The sequence below is a fragment of the Caretta caretta genome, chromosome 1 (assembly GCF_965140235.1).
Source record: "Caretta caretta isolate rCarCar2 chromosome 1, rCarCar1.hap1, whole genome shotgun sequence".
Classification (NCBI taxonomy): Eukaryota; Metazoa; Chordata; order Testudines; family Cheloniidae; genus Caretta; species Caretta caretta.
In genome coordinates, this window is record NC_134206.1 from 57643130 (window position 1) to 57657807 (window position 14678).

At 40.3% G+C, this 14678-nt stretch overlaps 1 long non-coding RNA gene across 7 annotated transcripts in view; it reads left to right on the plus strand.

Annotated features, from left to right (window-relative positions):
• Window positions 1-14678, plus strand: part of LOC125636437 (uncharacterized) — a 69862-nt gene continuing 55184 nt past the window's right edge. For 2 of the 7 annotated variants that reach the window (XR_012668368.1, XR_012668364.1), the window contains exon 1: window positions 4-357. This is a non-coding gene — a long non-coding RNA (uncharacterized LOC125636437). Of the gene's footprint in view, window positions 358-3835; window positions 3903-11426; window positions 11581-13925; window positions 14009-14678 lie in introns of those variants that run through there. The other 5 variants (XR_012668366.1, XR_012668369.1, XR_007356595.2 and 2 more) reach the window with 5 other exon arrangements.

Sequence of the window (14678 nt, forward strand, 5' to 3'; positions counted from 1 at the left end):
GGAGGAGAGGAGGAGGTCGCAGTGTTGTGTACTTAAGGTCGCGTGTGTGCTGGGTTTTTCTCCCTCTCTCTCTGAGGAGTAAGTGCCACTGCTCCGCCTTCTCCTTTTCGCAATGTTGACGCAATCTATAAATAGTGGAACAAAAGGACCAACTTCCTCGCAGCTTTGCTGAAACTGCACAAAAAAGGCAACAGGGGGGTTGTTATTTTTAATTTTTTTTTCTGGTTAAACAGCCGAATCTAGGGGTAATATCGCTACTGGAAGATTTTTCTTCGCTTTTTCATAATACTGGCAGCATCCTGCAACTGGCTATTTTGCTTTACAGTAAGAAGGTGTTTTTCCTCCTCTGACAGATCAGTAAGTGCAATTCACATATTTCCTTTTTGGGGGGAAGGGAGGATTCTTGCTCTTCTATCTGCTACATTGCAAAGGCAGAGGGATAGAGAGGAAATAAAGAGGGACTGGGATTTCAGAGCGGGAGCTAAGCCATAGTGGTTTGTTGTCACTGAACTGGAGGGGCATGCGAGTGTACGTGGGTCTCATACTGTAGGGGTGTGTGTGTGGTGAGGAGCTGGGTTAGTCGGGATATCAACTGTCACATATTACAATAGGTTATAAAAATAGGGATAGTTATTGCCGCTTACAGAACAAAGCTGACGCACTAACCAATATTAAACAGGCTTTTGTTAGAAGGGAAATGTGTGTGCGTGCGTGTGTTAGGGGGAGCTGCCTGAAGCAAGTTGCTGTGTTAAAAAGGCTAGTAGGAGATTTGTTTACCGCCAGAGCTCATCGGCGTGTTTACTGAACACACGCCGTACTGGGCTCGCCTTTACCCAATCTGCTGTCGGAGCTGGAGACAGAGAGGATCTTCCACCTTTTCACAATCACTCAGGATTAAAAGGGAGTGCATTTGTGCTTGCCTGGGGGGTCAGCCTCCCCCAATCTCCACGACATGTTGGGGGCAGCTAATACCGAGCAGATAAACCCCCTCCCCTGTAACCAGAGGATCGGTGTAAGCGTAGGCAGCTACTGGCCAGGGAGAGAATTACATCATCCCCCCTCCAATTATGTTACCTTTTGAGCTCTACACGGTGAGAGATCATGGAGGCAATGACATTGCTCTCACAGAAAGCGGAGGGGAAGGGAACAGTGTGCTTGAGAGGGTCCCAGGCACACAGAGGGAGATACGCAGCCCAGGCGCGCGCGCCCTCACACACAGAGCTATAATGACCAGAACCTAGTGTTTACAGTGCTCACGCAAGCGTATTGTGACGTCATTTGATTGACAGCCAGTCCCTCCAGCCCGGCTCTGTCCAGAGCCTGACAACCGACTCTATATTAAGAAAAGAATGAAGTCACCGCCACCCTCACAACAGCAGGCGGCGGGGCCTTCCGCTGGCTCCCTCCCACCTTTCTCCCTCCCCTGGATCCTGGAGGAAACCGCTCTGCAGTATGAAGGGGCGATGAGGGCTCTGGCTTCCATAGCACCCCAAGAGGAAAGTGCCCAATGATCCCCACTTCCTTCCAGAGAGCCAGCAGGAGGGCGGGCGAAAGAGGGAGGTGACACTGACCAGCCCTGTTGAGAAGGAGCCTCCTCCCATTGTGCAATAACATTCAGGAGTTACAAGCGGTTTTGTTTAGCTAGGGAGGGGACAGGCACCAGAGCCAGTCTTGCACAAGCAAGACAAGGGACAGAGCCTGTAGCCTAGCAGTAGCCTCTGGAACTCATGGGCCAATTTCTCTCATCCTATATCACTTCCACCTTCCATCTGTCTCCATTACATGGCTCCCAACACCCAGAAACTGAGCGGCAACAGCTTGGCAGAAGGAATAGTTTATAGGTCGGACAATAAAGCCATGAAGGGACTTGTTACCCATAAAACCTGCATCGTCTATTAAATAGCAGCCGTCAGCATAAGGAAAGAATTCTAGTGTGCTACAGTATAGTCCAAACCACTACACGTACCGCTGTTTGGGGTCATTCCTGTACAATACTGGAGGTTGGTTTGTTTGTTTTTCAATAAGGGTGGGGCTCTACTCTCAAATCGATAAGCAAACTTTTGAGAGTCACACAGAAGCTTTTCTGTATTTGGAGAAATGGGGGATGGGTTCTAACTGGGCCCTGTTTTTCTGCCTTTTCTGAGTCTGGATCATGATTTTAAAATGATCTAATTTCAGTCCTTTCAAAATAGCAACATCTATGATGAGTGGAGCTTTTCATTACATGCTAGTTCTGTTTGTTTAGTCTACCTCTGTTATAACAAGAAGAAGAAAAAAAGCCTGGTCACTCAGGCTTTGCACAAATCTTAATAACTGAGAGATATTCTAACAGCTCCCAACATGTCTGTCTTTTGGTAATATGTTAAAGTAAATGTGAATCACAGGTGGTGCATTCTAAAGGCTCCAGAAGGTGTACTAATACAGTTCAGGATTTAGTAATAAACAAGTACAAAATCCATTGTTTTGCCTCTAGATTTAAAAGTATTGCTTACTGTAAAGTAGCTCTTTTGTAAAACTAGATTTCTAACATTTGAAATGTTTACCTTAGTATCACAGTTAATACCATGTTTGGGTGCTTTACATAATGATGATTAATTTACACTGGACATTTTAAACAAATACTGTATGTTCAGGAAGCAATTTATCATAAGAGATTTAAGTTTTATTTCTGGACACAGAACAGCTAAACTGCTGTCTCAAAAATTTTATATGAACAAGATAGACCACACAGGAAACCATCCTAGTGTTGTGAAATTCCTAGGAATATACTTTTGATACTGTATTACTTACTATACAAATGACAGGAACAATGACATTTACTGGCCAGTCATAGTAGGTTTGTGACAAAGGACAATACATGGTACACCTTAGTTCAAAAGTTAATCTCTGCACAAAATAAACATTTAAAAATAATAGAAAAGCATGTTTGAATACAGAGTCCAAAAATTAATTCTCACATCCTCTCTTATTTTTTTCTATTTTATCATTTTAACATTATAAGATTACCAAAATATTGCAATGTATACTTGAGACATCAAAGGCAATTTTTCATTTATTAAATTTGTCAAAATACTGAAGTAGTACTTACCCACTGGAAAGTCAATAAATCCATATCACACTAAAAACAACAAAAAGTGTTTTACAGACAGTGATATTTGGTGAAAAAAACTTTTTTTCTCTAGTGCAGTAACCTAAAAATACAACTAAATAATAAACATTTACCCAGTGGAAACTGTAAGAATCATGGACTTCAGTTAGTGGTACATACAGTTTTTAACTTGTTGATGGTTTTGGTTTCTTCAAAGTAGTGTATTACTTTTTGAAGTTTGGGTGTTTCTGTTTGTGCAGAAAATAGACAGAAAAGCTTTGAGTTCCCTACTGTTACAAAAGTAAAAAGGAAGCTAAGTTTGAGCTGCTAAATTGGCAGTCTGGAATGAGTCGATAGTATCTCCTTTGTCCTGCTAGCTTTCTCTGTTATATTGTATCTTTGCTCTGTTTCCTCTAAACAAGAAAGCAAGCATTTCACATTTAGGATTTCAAATTTTAGATATTTTTAATAAGGTTACATTTTTATAAGCCTTGTTGTTTTCCAAATGTTTTATTGCACAAGATTGGAGTACATACACCTTTTCAGATTATGGTATTTTAATAACAGTAAAACACTATCAATGACACTACACTAACTTTCATTAACCAAGTAGATAACTTCGTACATTTTTCAGCATATACTTAATTAGGTAAATTATTGTTGTCTTCTTGTTAATATACCTTCATAAGAAATCTAATGTGCACTTTTCCAAGCATTTCATAATTTCTGATTTGATACAAAAAACAGGTGAGAATTAGGACAAAAAGATGAAAACTACCCTTTATCTCACTTGCTGAAGATTCCCTTGATGTGGGTAAGTCCCAGCAGGCAAAGAGCCATCATAGGTTACTTTTGCAACATCATCCTAGGAACTATGCCTAAAGATCATTGCACTCCAGCTATCTTCAGGTGGTGGACAGTCAATTAGGGATCAATGTCAGCTTTGGTAAATTAGAGCTGCCCTTAGGGTGCTCTAACTTGTACCAGAGACAGGGCTGGGCAGAGATCAGAGAGCTATAACCAGCTACTGGATGGCTCCCCAACTCTGCTACATTTACCAGAGCTTTGGTGCATCAGAGAATCTGGGCCTAGAACAGTTCATTCTATTCTTGTAAGTAGTCTGAATGATAGCAGTGTAAAATAAATTCCAGAGTTGTCAGTGTCTGGAAACAAGAAGTGGTTTAATGACTTAGCTAGTGGGGAGCTCTTTCAAAAGCTGAAGCAGGAAGTGTGGGGCCATCACTGTCACTATGGGGTCAGTTTCTATTTACCTGAAATCCAGTCTGCTCTGAAACTCTGGCCTTTGGATTTGGTATTATGTTGTACTGCAGATCTGTCATTCTCCCAGAGAAAATAAACAAATGTCAACAAAAATAGGTTGTGTGAAGGCACTAGTGTTCAATAAATAAAATATGCATACTTTCTGTATTACACATATATATCCTTACTCTCATAAATAGTCTCATTTGTTTTAAATGTAAAAAATACACTGGAATTTAGAATCCGCCCTGTAGTGTACACATTAAAGAAAACTAAATTGTATTAATTCATTATGAGGATCAAATCTGTATTTCCACATGTACAGTGTGTAATTATTAATTACTTTTATGTTAAAATACAAAATGTTGAGAGTTCATTCAAGATAATACTCTGGGGTTTTTCTAAAAAATACAAACTTTATTTTTTAAAAGAGTTACTTTTTTTCTTGTGATTACCTCAGCAAATAAGCATAAGTGGGATATTCAGCACATGACTAACTTCAAATTAACCTCCCCTTCCATTCCCCTTTTTAGACTTCTAAAATTTGTTTCAGTGGACCGCTGATCTGCTGCAATGTCACAGCTACTGTGATTCTGGTCAAGAGTTGTGCCAGTAAGTGGCAGGGATTATTATTATTTAACAGTATGGTTTTGCAAAAAAAATTACAAACCCATGACATATAATGAAAGTCATATACTTGAGCCCTTATGCATCAGCTCCAGGCTCTAGCAGGGTTCAGTGGTAGCCATGACTTTACAGTGGTTGGCAGTGAGTCCGTGCAATTTCAGAGTACCTGAAATAGGGGAGAAAATATTTGTTACATTTAATTATTTGTTAAATGCCCTTCCACTCCTTACTATTTGGGGCATCTCACACATAAAAACACAGTTAGCCCTTAAAAAACTCTAGTTCTCCTTTAATTTTAGCTATTAGGTAGCAAATATTGAGGGTCATATTTTTCTCATCAATGAGATTTTTGTATTTGAAACAGGACAGAATATACCTCTAAATTTTAAAACAAAAGCTAAATCAGGTTATTTCTATATCTGACTTTTGTTTACTGAAAGAATACATTTAGTCTATTATGTGTTATTAATGCAGCACTTGGAAAATCTATTCATCCACTTTCCAAATGAGAGTAAAAAAAAATTCTCTGGTGAGCATAGGAGCTTAAGCCATTAACATCTGCAGCTTTCATTTAAAAAATAAAGTACACTTCTGTTCTCTATGTTGTGAATATTACCATAGTTCACATTTGGAGGGTTAACTGATGCAGTGTTGTCCTCCTGGGTCTGCAGGCAGACAGTTCCAGTGCCTCTGCTGCTCCTCATCACTTTATCAAGTAGTAGCAAAGTGAAATTAAGAAGGCTCTGCAGAGATGAACTTCTGTAGTTCAGAGTCTTATGACTAACTGTGAAATTGTCAGTAATATCAATATCATATTGGTGTACCTGTCTGGCAAAACTATTAACATCAGAATGAGGTACTACAGTTATTCATAGGGGTTGGGGAATAGGGGATAAAGAACAGATAAAAGAAATGGAGGCTGAGGGAGAAGTAAAGTAGCACAGACTCAACCACCATAGAAGCCACAATGCTCTCGAAAAGTGGAGAAGGGATAGAATCCTCCCTTTTCTCTTCTAGAAGCTATAAAGGGATGAAAGTTATGATTCGTACTGCAATTATATGCAACATCTTTATAGAAATCTCTGTATACCCTCTCATATCTAGTAACTGGTTATGGCAGGGAGCTCCATCTTTCATCCATTCTTCCCTGTCCCCCTCTTTTGTATCTATTTCTGGTTTGTGGATGTAGTCCTCTGACTAGTACCAGTAAATATCTAGTATAATTTTCAAGTCCTGCATTAATGCTCCATAACAGAGTCATATACTTAGTATTTTGAAAATAAAAGCAAGTAAAGCTGGCAAGATTAATTTTTAAAGATAACTACTACATATGTATAATTGCTTTTAATAAGGATTTCTATTATATATGTATAGTCATTCTTAATATTGTACATGATATTACTGTACAGTACTGAATATCACTGTACATGTAATATTGTACATGATATTAGCAATTGCAGGGTATTAAATAATGCACTTTTTAAAAAAAATGTATAAACATGCACTTAACACAGGCTACAAATATGCACATAATACAGATCACAAAGTAGCCATTCCAACATGGCAGGTATAAAAGATAAATGCAAATTAGGAAAATTCAAAAAGTCTATCAAGTGAATAATATACATTTTTCACCTTACATGAAAGATTTAAAAAAGAAATATAAATGCAGAAAACTTTAAAAAAACTCTACACTTTTAAGACAAACTGGCAAAATCCAGAATATTCAATATTCAGTATTTAAACTACTGTTTTACATGTGTTTTAACTTTTAATTTGCCTATTACTGATTGAATGTTACATGCATGTGAACAACCTTTGCTTACTAAAATCACTAATTTCACCCAAAATATCCATTATATGATACTGTTTGATTGAGTGTTACAATCTTCATGTACTATTGACTAAATACGAATTTTTGGCAACCTTTCCATATAAAATCTGAATTGTTATAGGGTCTCATCCTGTAAACCCTTTTCACACAAGAAGTCCCATTAAAGTCAATGGGACTATTTGCATGAGTAAAGGCTACCTGTCAGTTTGGACTTTAGTTCATCTCAGTTTTGTAATGCTGATCTGTAGGAGAAATACTGCTGAAGAGCCAAAAAGAAAAATGCTAAATAATTAATACAATTATTTGCGTTTTGTAACTCCTACAGATTTTTCTCACTTAAAGCATTAGAACAATGACTCAAATGCCAATGCGGGAATATGGAAAGGAGGGGGAAGCTCATAAAAGTATTGTAAGTGTATATATGGTTCCTATTAATATAGTAATACAGGCTAGACTGAGCCCAGCCTTGCATGTCTACAGGAGGGCTAAAGGGGCTGTGAACGGTGGTGCACAAGAGTCCTTCCTCAGAAGGTGCAGACAGAACTGTAGTCTCTGAATTCGGGGGAGTGAACCAGGCCCAGAAGGAGGAGGTGGGGCTATATGTCGTGTCCGTCCGTGTCGTCCCCTCTCCTCCCGCCCATCCACCCCTCTCCCTCCCCCCCCCCCCCCGTCCCCAGCCAGCTGCAGAGAGGGGAGCATACTCTACTATGTTAAGAGCTAGTGGAGCATAAACACTCTGCCTGTCCACTGGGGAGCTCTTGGAGAGATTTTCTCCCAGAGCTCCCCCTGAGAAGTTACTATGCTCTGCAGCACCCCTTACCCAAGACTGTGCCTTAAAGACAGAATTGAGCCTTCAGTTAGATACTGAGTATTTCTCTGTACGTGTGCAATATTTTTTAGGGAGGGATACCAAATAGAATGTTAATTAACTTACCTTAGACATAGAGTTTGTACGCTTCATGCTTATGAGAGCCATAAAACAATACATTTTTATATGTATCAGCACTGTAGACAAAGGTGACCTGCAAATATAAAATCAAGAATCAAGCAGCTTTAATATGATTTGCTGAATATCCTCAAATAAGCAGGGTTAATTGACGCATTAGGAATGTAAACCTTGTTCCCTTCACCCCCATTCCCTTAGATCCTCAGAAGTTGCAGATTGCTGGCTACAGCTCTCTCTGACACTTCAAACTGAACTATACTGGTGATGTTACATCAACATCAAGATGGAGGAAGGGTGGTCTTGTGGCCAAGACACAGGGTTGGGAGCTGAGATTGGGATCATATTCCTCGCTCTTTCCCAGACTTTCATGTGTGGCTTTTGGTAAGACACTTAGCCACTCTGCACCTCAGTTTCCCAAATTATAAAATGAGGTTGATTAACACTTTTGTACCTTACAAGGGTATTGTGAGGCTAAATTCATAAATATTGAAAGACATTCAGATACTACAGTGACAAGGGCCATAGAAAGTATAAAACACCACCAAATTTAAAATAATTAGGAACATTTTGTTTAACTGTATATTTGACATAAAACTCATTGGTCGGGAACCAGATTGTTGAGTTAACCATGGCCATTAAAGATCACAGAGCTAGGTCATCTGGAAAGATCTGGAGTTAAAGCTCCCCCTGAGAAGGGTGCTCATAATGTGTCACCTCTCCAGAAAGAAATTTTCAAAGTTACAATGGGTGACATCCAGGCTCTGGCCTTTTATGCTGGGTAAAAGGGTCAGAAAAGTGTATAGAGGTTCTAAAAGCCTCTTATTTGGCCAGGGTAGGATACCCCGGCATAGGAACTGAAGAAAACAGTCATAAGGCTGCCTTCTGAGGAATCTTTCCAAAGCCCTGGGGCAGGAGGGCATTCCTGGAGGTGGGAGGATTTGTCAGGGGTTGAGATTCAACATTGCAGAGATTCTGAGCAGCACTTTGGCTCAGAGGGCTGCTCAGGGAGACTGTCATAATTTAGGCCTCTGAGGCTGTCTGCATTATGCCTGGGGCCGTGGAGCAGCCCAGGATTGAGAGGATGCAAAAGTGGTTTAAAGCCACCTCAGACCCACCTGGGTTGTGAGTATTGTGCTGTGTCTCTTAGAAAAGCAGCGCAGAATCTCACCCAAAATGTCTAAAAGAGCTTTGAGACAGCTGTGGATGAAAAGTGCTCTATAAGTGCTAGGTATCATTACTATTAACAGATAATTATAACAAACCAATTGCAAAGTGGCAAACATTTTAACTGAAAGGAAGGATCATCTGTACTGATAGAGTCTGTGTTATGAGAAGACAAATTAGCAGGTAATAGCAAAATTGTCCTTTTATTCATACATAAAAATCTATCAGTCTGAAGGGAAAGGCTGTTGGGAATTAGCAAGCAAAATGGGATGAAGAGTGGGAAAGATAAGGAAGGAAATAAGATTTCATAGCAGACTACTGACCTTGGTGACTAAAGGCTCAATCAAACAAGGAAACAATATCCACCTTATAATTCTTTGTAAATGAATGGATCAATGCCCAGGTCATTGCTCTTCAAATTTTGTCACAGACACTCTACTTCTCTCTTCCCACTGATCTTTTGAGGAGGTCAACAACCATGTGGACAAGGGTGATCCAGTGGATATTGTGTACTTAGACTTTCAGGAAGTCTTTTACAAGGTCCCTCACCAAAGGCTCTTAAGCAAAGTAATCAGTCATGGGATAAGAGGGAAGGTCCTCTCATGGATCAGTAGCTGGTTAAAAGATAGAAAACAAAAGGTAGGAATACATTATCAGTTTTCCCAATGGAGAGGGGTAAATAGCAGTGTCCCCCAGAGTGCTGAACTGGGACCAGTTCTGTTCAAAATATTCATAGATGATCTGGAAAAAGGAGCAAACAGTGAAATGGCAAAATTTGCAAAGGAGAGAAAATTATTCAAGGTAGTTAAGTTCAAAGCAGACTGCGAAGAGTTACAAAGGGATCTCACAAAACCAGGTGACTTGTCAACAAAATGGCATATGAAATTCAATGTTGATAAATGCAACATTGGAAAACATAACCCCAACTACACATATAAAATTATGTGGTTTAAATTAGCTGTTACTATTGAAGAAAGAGATCTTGCAATCATTGTGGATAGTTCTCTGAAAACATCTGTTTAATGTACAGCAGCAGTCAAAAAAAACTAACAGAATGTTAGGAACCATTAGGAAAGGGACAAATAAGATAGAAAATACCATAATGCCACTATATAAATCCATGGTATGCCCACACCTTGAATACTGCATGCAGTTCTGGTCGCCCCATCTCAAAATGTATATATTAAAATTGGAAAAGGTATCGAGAAGTGCAACAAAAATGATTAGTGGATGGAACAGCTTCCAGATGAGGAGAGATTAAAAAAACTGGGACTGTTCATCTTGGAAAAGAGACAACTAAAGAGGGATATGATCGAGATCTATAAAATCCTAAATGGCGTGGAGAAAGTTAATAAGGAAATGTTATTTACCGCTGCACATAACACAAAACCAGGGGTCACCCAATGAAATTAATAGGCAGCAGGCTTAAAAGAAACAAAAAGAAATACTACTTCACACAATGCAGTCATCCAGTGGAACTCATTGTCAGGGGATGTTGTGAAGGCCAAAATTATAACTGGGTTCAGAAAAGAATTAGATAAGTTCATGGAAATAGGTCCATCAATGGCTATTAGCCAAGATGGTCAGAGATGCAACCCCATGTCTTAAGTCTCTGACAGCCAGAAGCTGCAAGTGGACAACCAGGTATGGATCACTCAATAAACTGCTATGTTATGTTCATTCTCTTCAAAGCATCTGGTATTGGCCACTGTTGGAAGACAGGATATTGGACTAGATGGACCTAGTATGGCCATTCTTATGTTCTTTTCATTATCTCCTTTTCTTTAATAATACGCTGCTCTAACCAACTTGGATATGGTTGCTTTATATACTCTGTTGCCTTTTTTTTTAACCAGTATACACCAGAAATAAAGTATCTTATTTTCAAAAGGCTTCCATCATTTCTAGATTACATTTTTTGGCCCCTCTCACATCCAGAAAGTGAAACTTCAATGCCCTTAGGATGAGAAAGGCTTAGGTGAATAATGGGATAATCAGTGAATAGTGAATAATATGAAAAGATAAGATTATTTTAGGGAGAAACTCTGGGGCTATGAAGAAGACTATCTTATTAAGAAAATAAAGAAACTGTTCCTGAATTGAAACTGTTTCTGGAGTTCAAATTCTCTCTGAAAATGTGACTCACTGAAAGGGAAAAAACCCAGGAACTTTAGAAAGCGGTTCAAATGGAAGCTCCATCAACGTAGAAATAAGCAAATTTAAGTTCCAACAAGCCATAAGATATTTAATTGATGGCTGAAACTTTGGAAAGGCCTTGATACATCTTGAGATGTGAGGGTGAATTGCTACACTGTCTGCATCTAGCAAGTTTGAGCACCTCAGATGCTGAAATCTGCACACAGAAATAGTTGATTGTAGATTCTGGACATAAATTAATTCCTTGATTAAAGAAAGACATCCATGAGTCAAAAAGAATTGCTGAACTGAAGGAGGTTCAGGTCTTAAAGTTCAATATTGCTAATTTTAATTTCTCTGGGTTGAGACAGATCAGTAGGTCCCCTGGAGTTGGAAGCATACATGACAAATGAAGAAACATCTCTATGATGTGATGGACTAGTCATATGAGAATACCTGTATTTTCTATGCTTAGAGCAGAAGAGCTTTAATTTCCTGTTGTTGCTCAAGGCAATCTGGTTGATGGTAAGTATCCCCCAGTTCATGACGATCTCATTCAAGATAATCTGATTTAGCCCAATTTTCTAAGTTGCTCTTTAAAACCTCCAATGATGGGGATTCCGCAGCCAGCCTGGAAGCCTATTCCAATGCTAAACTATCCTTATAGTTAGAAAGTTTTTCCTAATAACGAATCTAAATCTCCGTTGCTGAAGATTAAGCCAATTGCATCTTGTCCTACTTTCAGCGAGCACGGAGAACTGTTGATCACAGTCCTCTTTATAAAAGCCCTGTTGGAAGACTGTTACCAGGTCCTCCTTCAGTCTTCTTTTCGCAAGACTAAACACGCCCAGTTTTTCAACTGTTCCTCATAGATCTGGTTTTCTAAATCTTTTATAATTTTTGGTGCTCTCCTCTGGACTCTCTCTCTAGTTTGTCCACATCTTTCTTAAAGTGTGACACCCAGAACTGGACATAGTACTCCAGCTGAGGCCTCTGTGGAGATAGAGGTGGTTAGGGACTTTTTAGAAAAGCTGGACGTGCACAAGTCCATGGGGCCGGACGAGTTGCATCCGAGAGTGCTGAAGGAACTGGCGGCTGTGATTGCAGAGCCATTGGCCATTATCTTTGAAAACTCGTGGCGAACCGGGGAAGTCCCGGATGACTGGAAAAAGGCTAATGTAGTGCCAATCTTTAAAAAAGGGAAGAAGGAGGATCCTGGGAACTACAGGCCAGTGAGCCTCACTTCAGTCCCTGGAAAAATCATGGAGCAGGTCCTCAAAGAATCAATCCTTAAGCACTTGCATGAGAGGAAAGTGATCAGGAACAGCCAGCATGGATTCACCAAGGGAAGGTCATGCCTGACTAATCTAATCGCCTTCTATGATGAGATTACTGGTTCTGTGGATGAAGGGAAAGCAGTGGATGTATTGTTTCTTGACTTTAGCAAAGCTTTTGACACGGTCTCCCACAGTATTCTTGTCAGCAAGTTAAGGAAGTATGGGCTGGATGAATGCACTACAAGGTGGGTAGAAAGCTGGCTAGATTGTCGGGCTCAACGGGTAGTGATCAATGGCTCCATGTCTAGTTGGCAGCCGGTATCAAGTGGTGTGCCCCAAGGGTCGGTCCTGGGGCCGGTTTTGTTCAATATCTTCATAAATGATCTGGAGGATGGTGTGGATTGCACTCTCAGCAAATTTGCGGATGATACTAAACTGGGAGGAGTGGTAGATACGCTGGAGGGGAGGGATAGGATACAGAGGGACCTAGACAAATTGGAGGATTGGGCCAAAAGAAATCTGATGAGGTTCAATAAGGATAAGTGCAGGGTCCTGCACTTAGGACGGAAGAACCCAATGCACAGCTACAGACTAGGGACCGAATGGCTAGGCAGCAGTTCTGCGGAAAAGGACCTAGGGGTGACAGTGGACGAGAAGCTGGATATGAGTCAGCAGTGTGCCCTTGTTGCCAAGAAGGCCAATGGCATTTTGGGATGTATAAGTAGGGGCATAGCGAGCAGATCGAGGGACGTGATCGTTCCCCTCTATTCGACATTGGTGAGGCCTCATCTGGAGTACTGTGTCCAGTTTTGGGCCCCACACTTCAAGAAGGATGTGGATAAATTGGAGAGAGTCCAGCGAAGGGCAACAAAAATGATTAGGGGTCTGGAACATATGAGTTATGAGGAGAGGCTGAGGGAGCTGGGATTGTTTAGCCTGCAGAAGAGAAGAATGAGGGGGGATTTGATAGCTGTTTTCAACTACCTGAAAGGGGGTTCCAAAGAGGATGGCTCTAGACTGTTCTCAATGGTATCAGATGACAGAACGAGGAGTAATGGTCTCAAGTTACAGTGGGGGAGGTTTAGATTGGATATTAGGAAAAACTTTTTCACTATGAGGGTGGTGAAACACTGGAATGCGTTACCTAGGGAGATGGTAGAATCTCCTTCCTTAGAGGTTTTTAAGGTCAGGCTTGACAAAGCCCTGGCTGGGATGATTTAACTGGGAATTGGTCCTGCTTTGAGCAGGGGGTTGGACTAGATGACCTTCTGGGGTCCCTTCCAACCCTTATATTCTATGATTCTATGATTCTATGATTCACCACTGTTAAGTACAGAACAATTACCTCTTAAACCTTACATATAACACGGCTGTTAATACACCCCAGAATATTAGCCTTTTTCGCACCTGTATCACATTGTTGACTCACATTCAGTGTGAACCACTATAACCCCCAGATCCTTTTCTACAGTACTACTGCCTAGCCAGTTATTCCCCATTTTATAGTTTTGCGTTTGAGTTTCCTTCCTAAGTGTAGTACTTTCCACTTGTCTTTATTGAATTTAATCTTATTAATTTCAGACAGATTCTCCAATGTATCAAGGTCCTTTTGAATTCTAATCTTGTCCTCCAAAGAGCTTGCAACTCCTTCCGTCTTGGTGTCACCTACAACTTTTGTAAGCATACTTTCCACTCCATTATCCAAATAATGACTAAATATATATATTTTTAACAGCCATACTGGGTCAGACCAAAGGTCAATCAAGCCTGGTATCCTGTCCTCTGACAGTGGCCAATGGCAGGTGCCCCAAAGGGAATGAACAGACAGATTATCATCAGGTGACTCATGCCCTGTCACCCAATCGCAGCTTCTGGCAAACAGAGGCTAGGGACACCATTCCTTCCCATCCTGGCTAATAGCCACTGATGGACCTATCTTCCATGAATCTATCTAGCTCCCTTTTGAACCCCATTATAATATTGGCCTTCACAACACCCTCTGGCAAGGAGTTCCAGAGGTTGACAGTGCGTTGCGTGAAAAAATACTTTCTTGTGTTTGTTTTAAACCTGCTACCTATTAATTTCATTTGGTGGCCCCTTGTTCTTGTATTACGAGAAGGCGTAAATAACACTTCCTTATTTACTTTCTCTATGCCACTCATGATTTTATAGACCTTTATCATATCCCCCCTTAGTCGCCTCTTTTCCAAGTTGAAAAGTCCCAGTCTTATTAATCTCTCCTCATACAGAAGCTGTTCTATACCCCTAATAATTTTTGTTGCCCTTTTCTGAACCTTTTCCAATTCCAATATATCTTTTTTTAGAGATGGGACGACTGCATCTGCA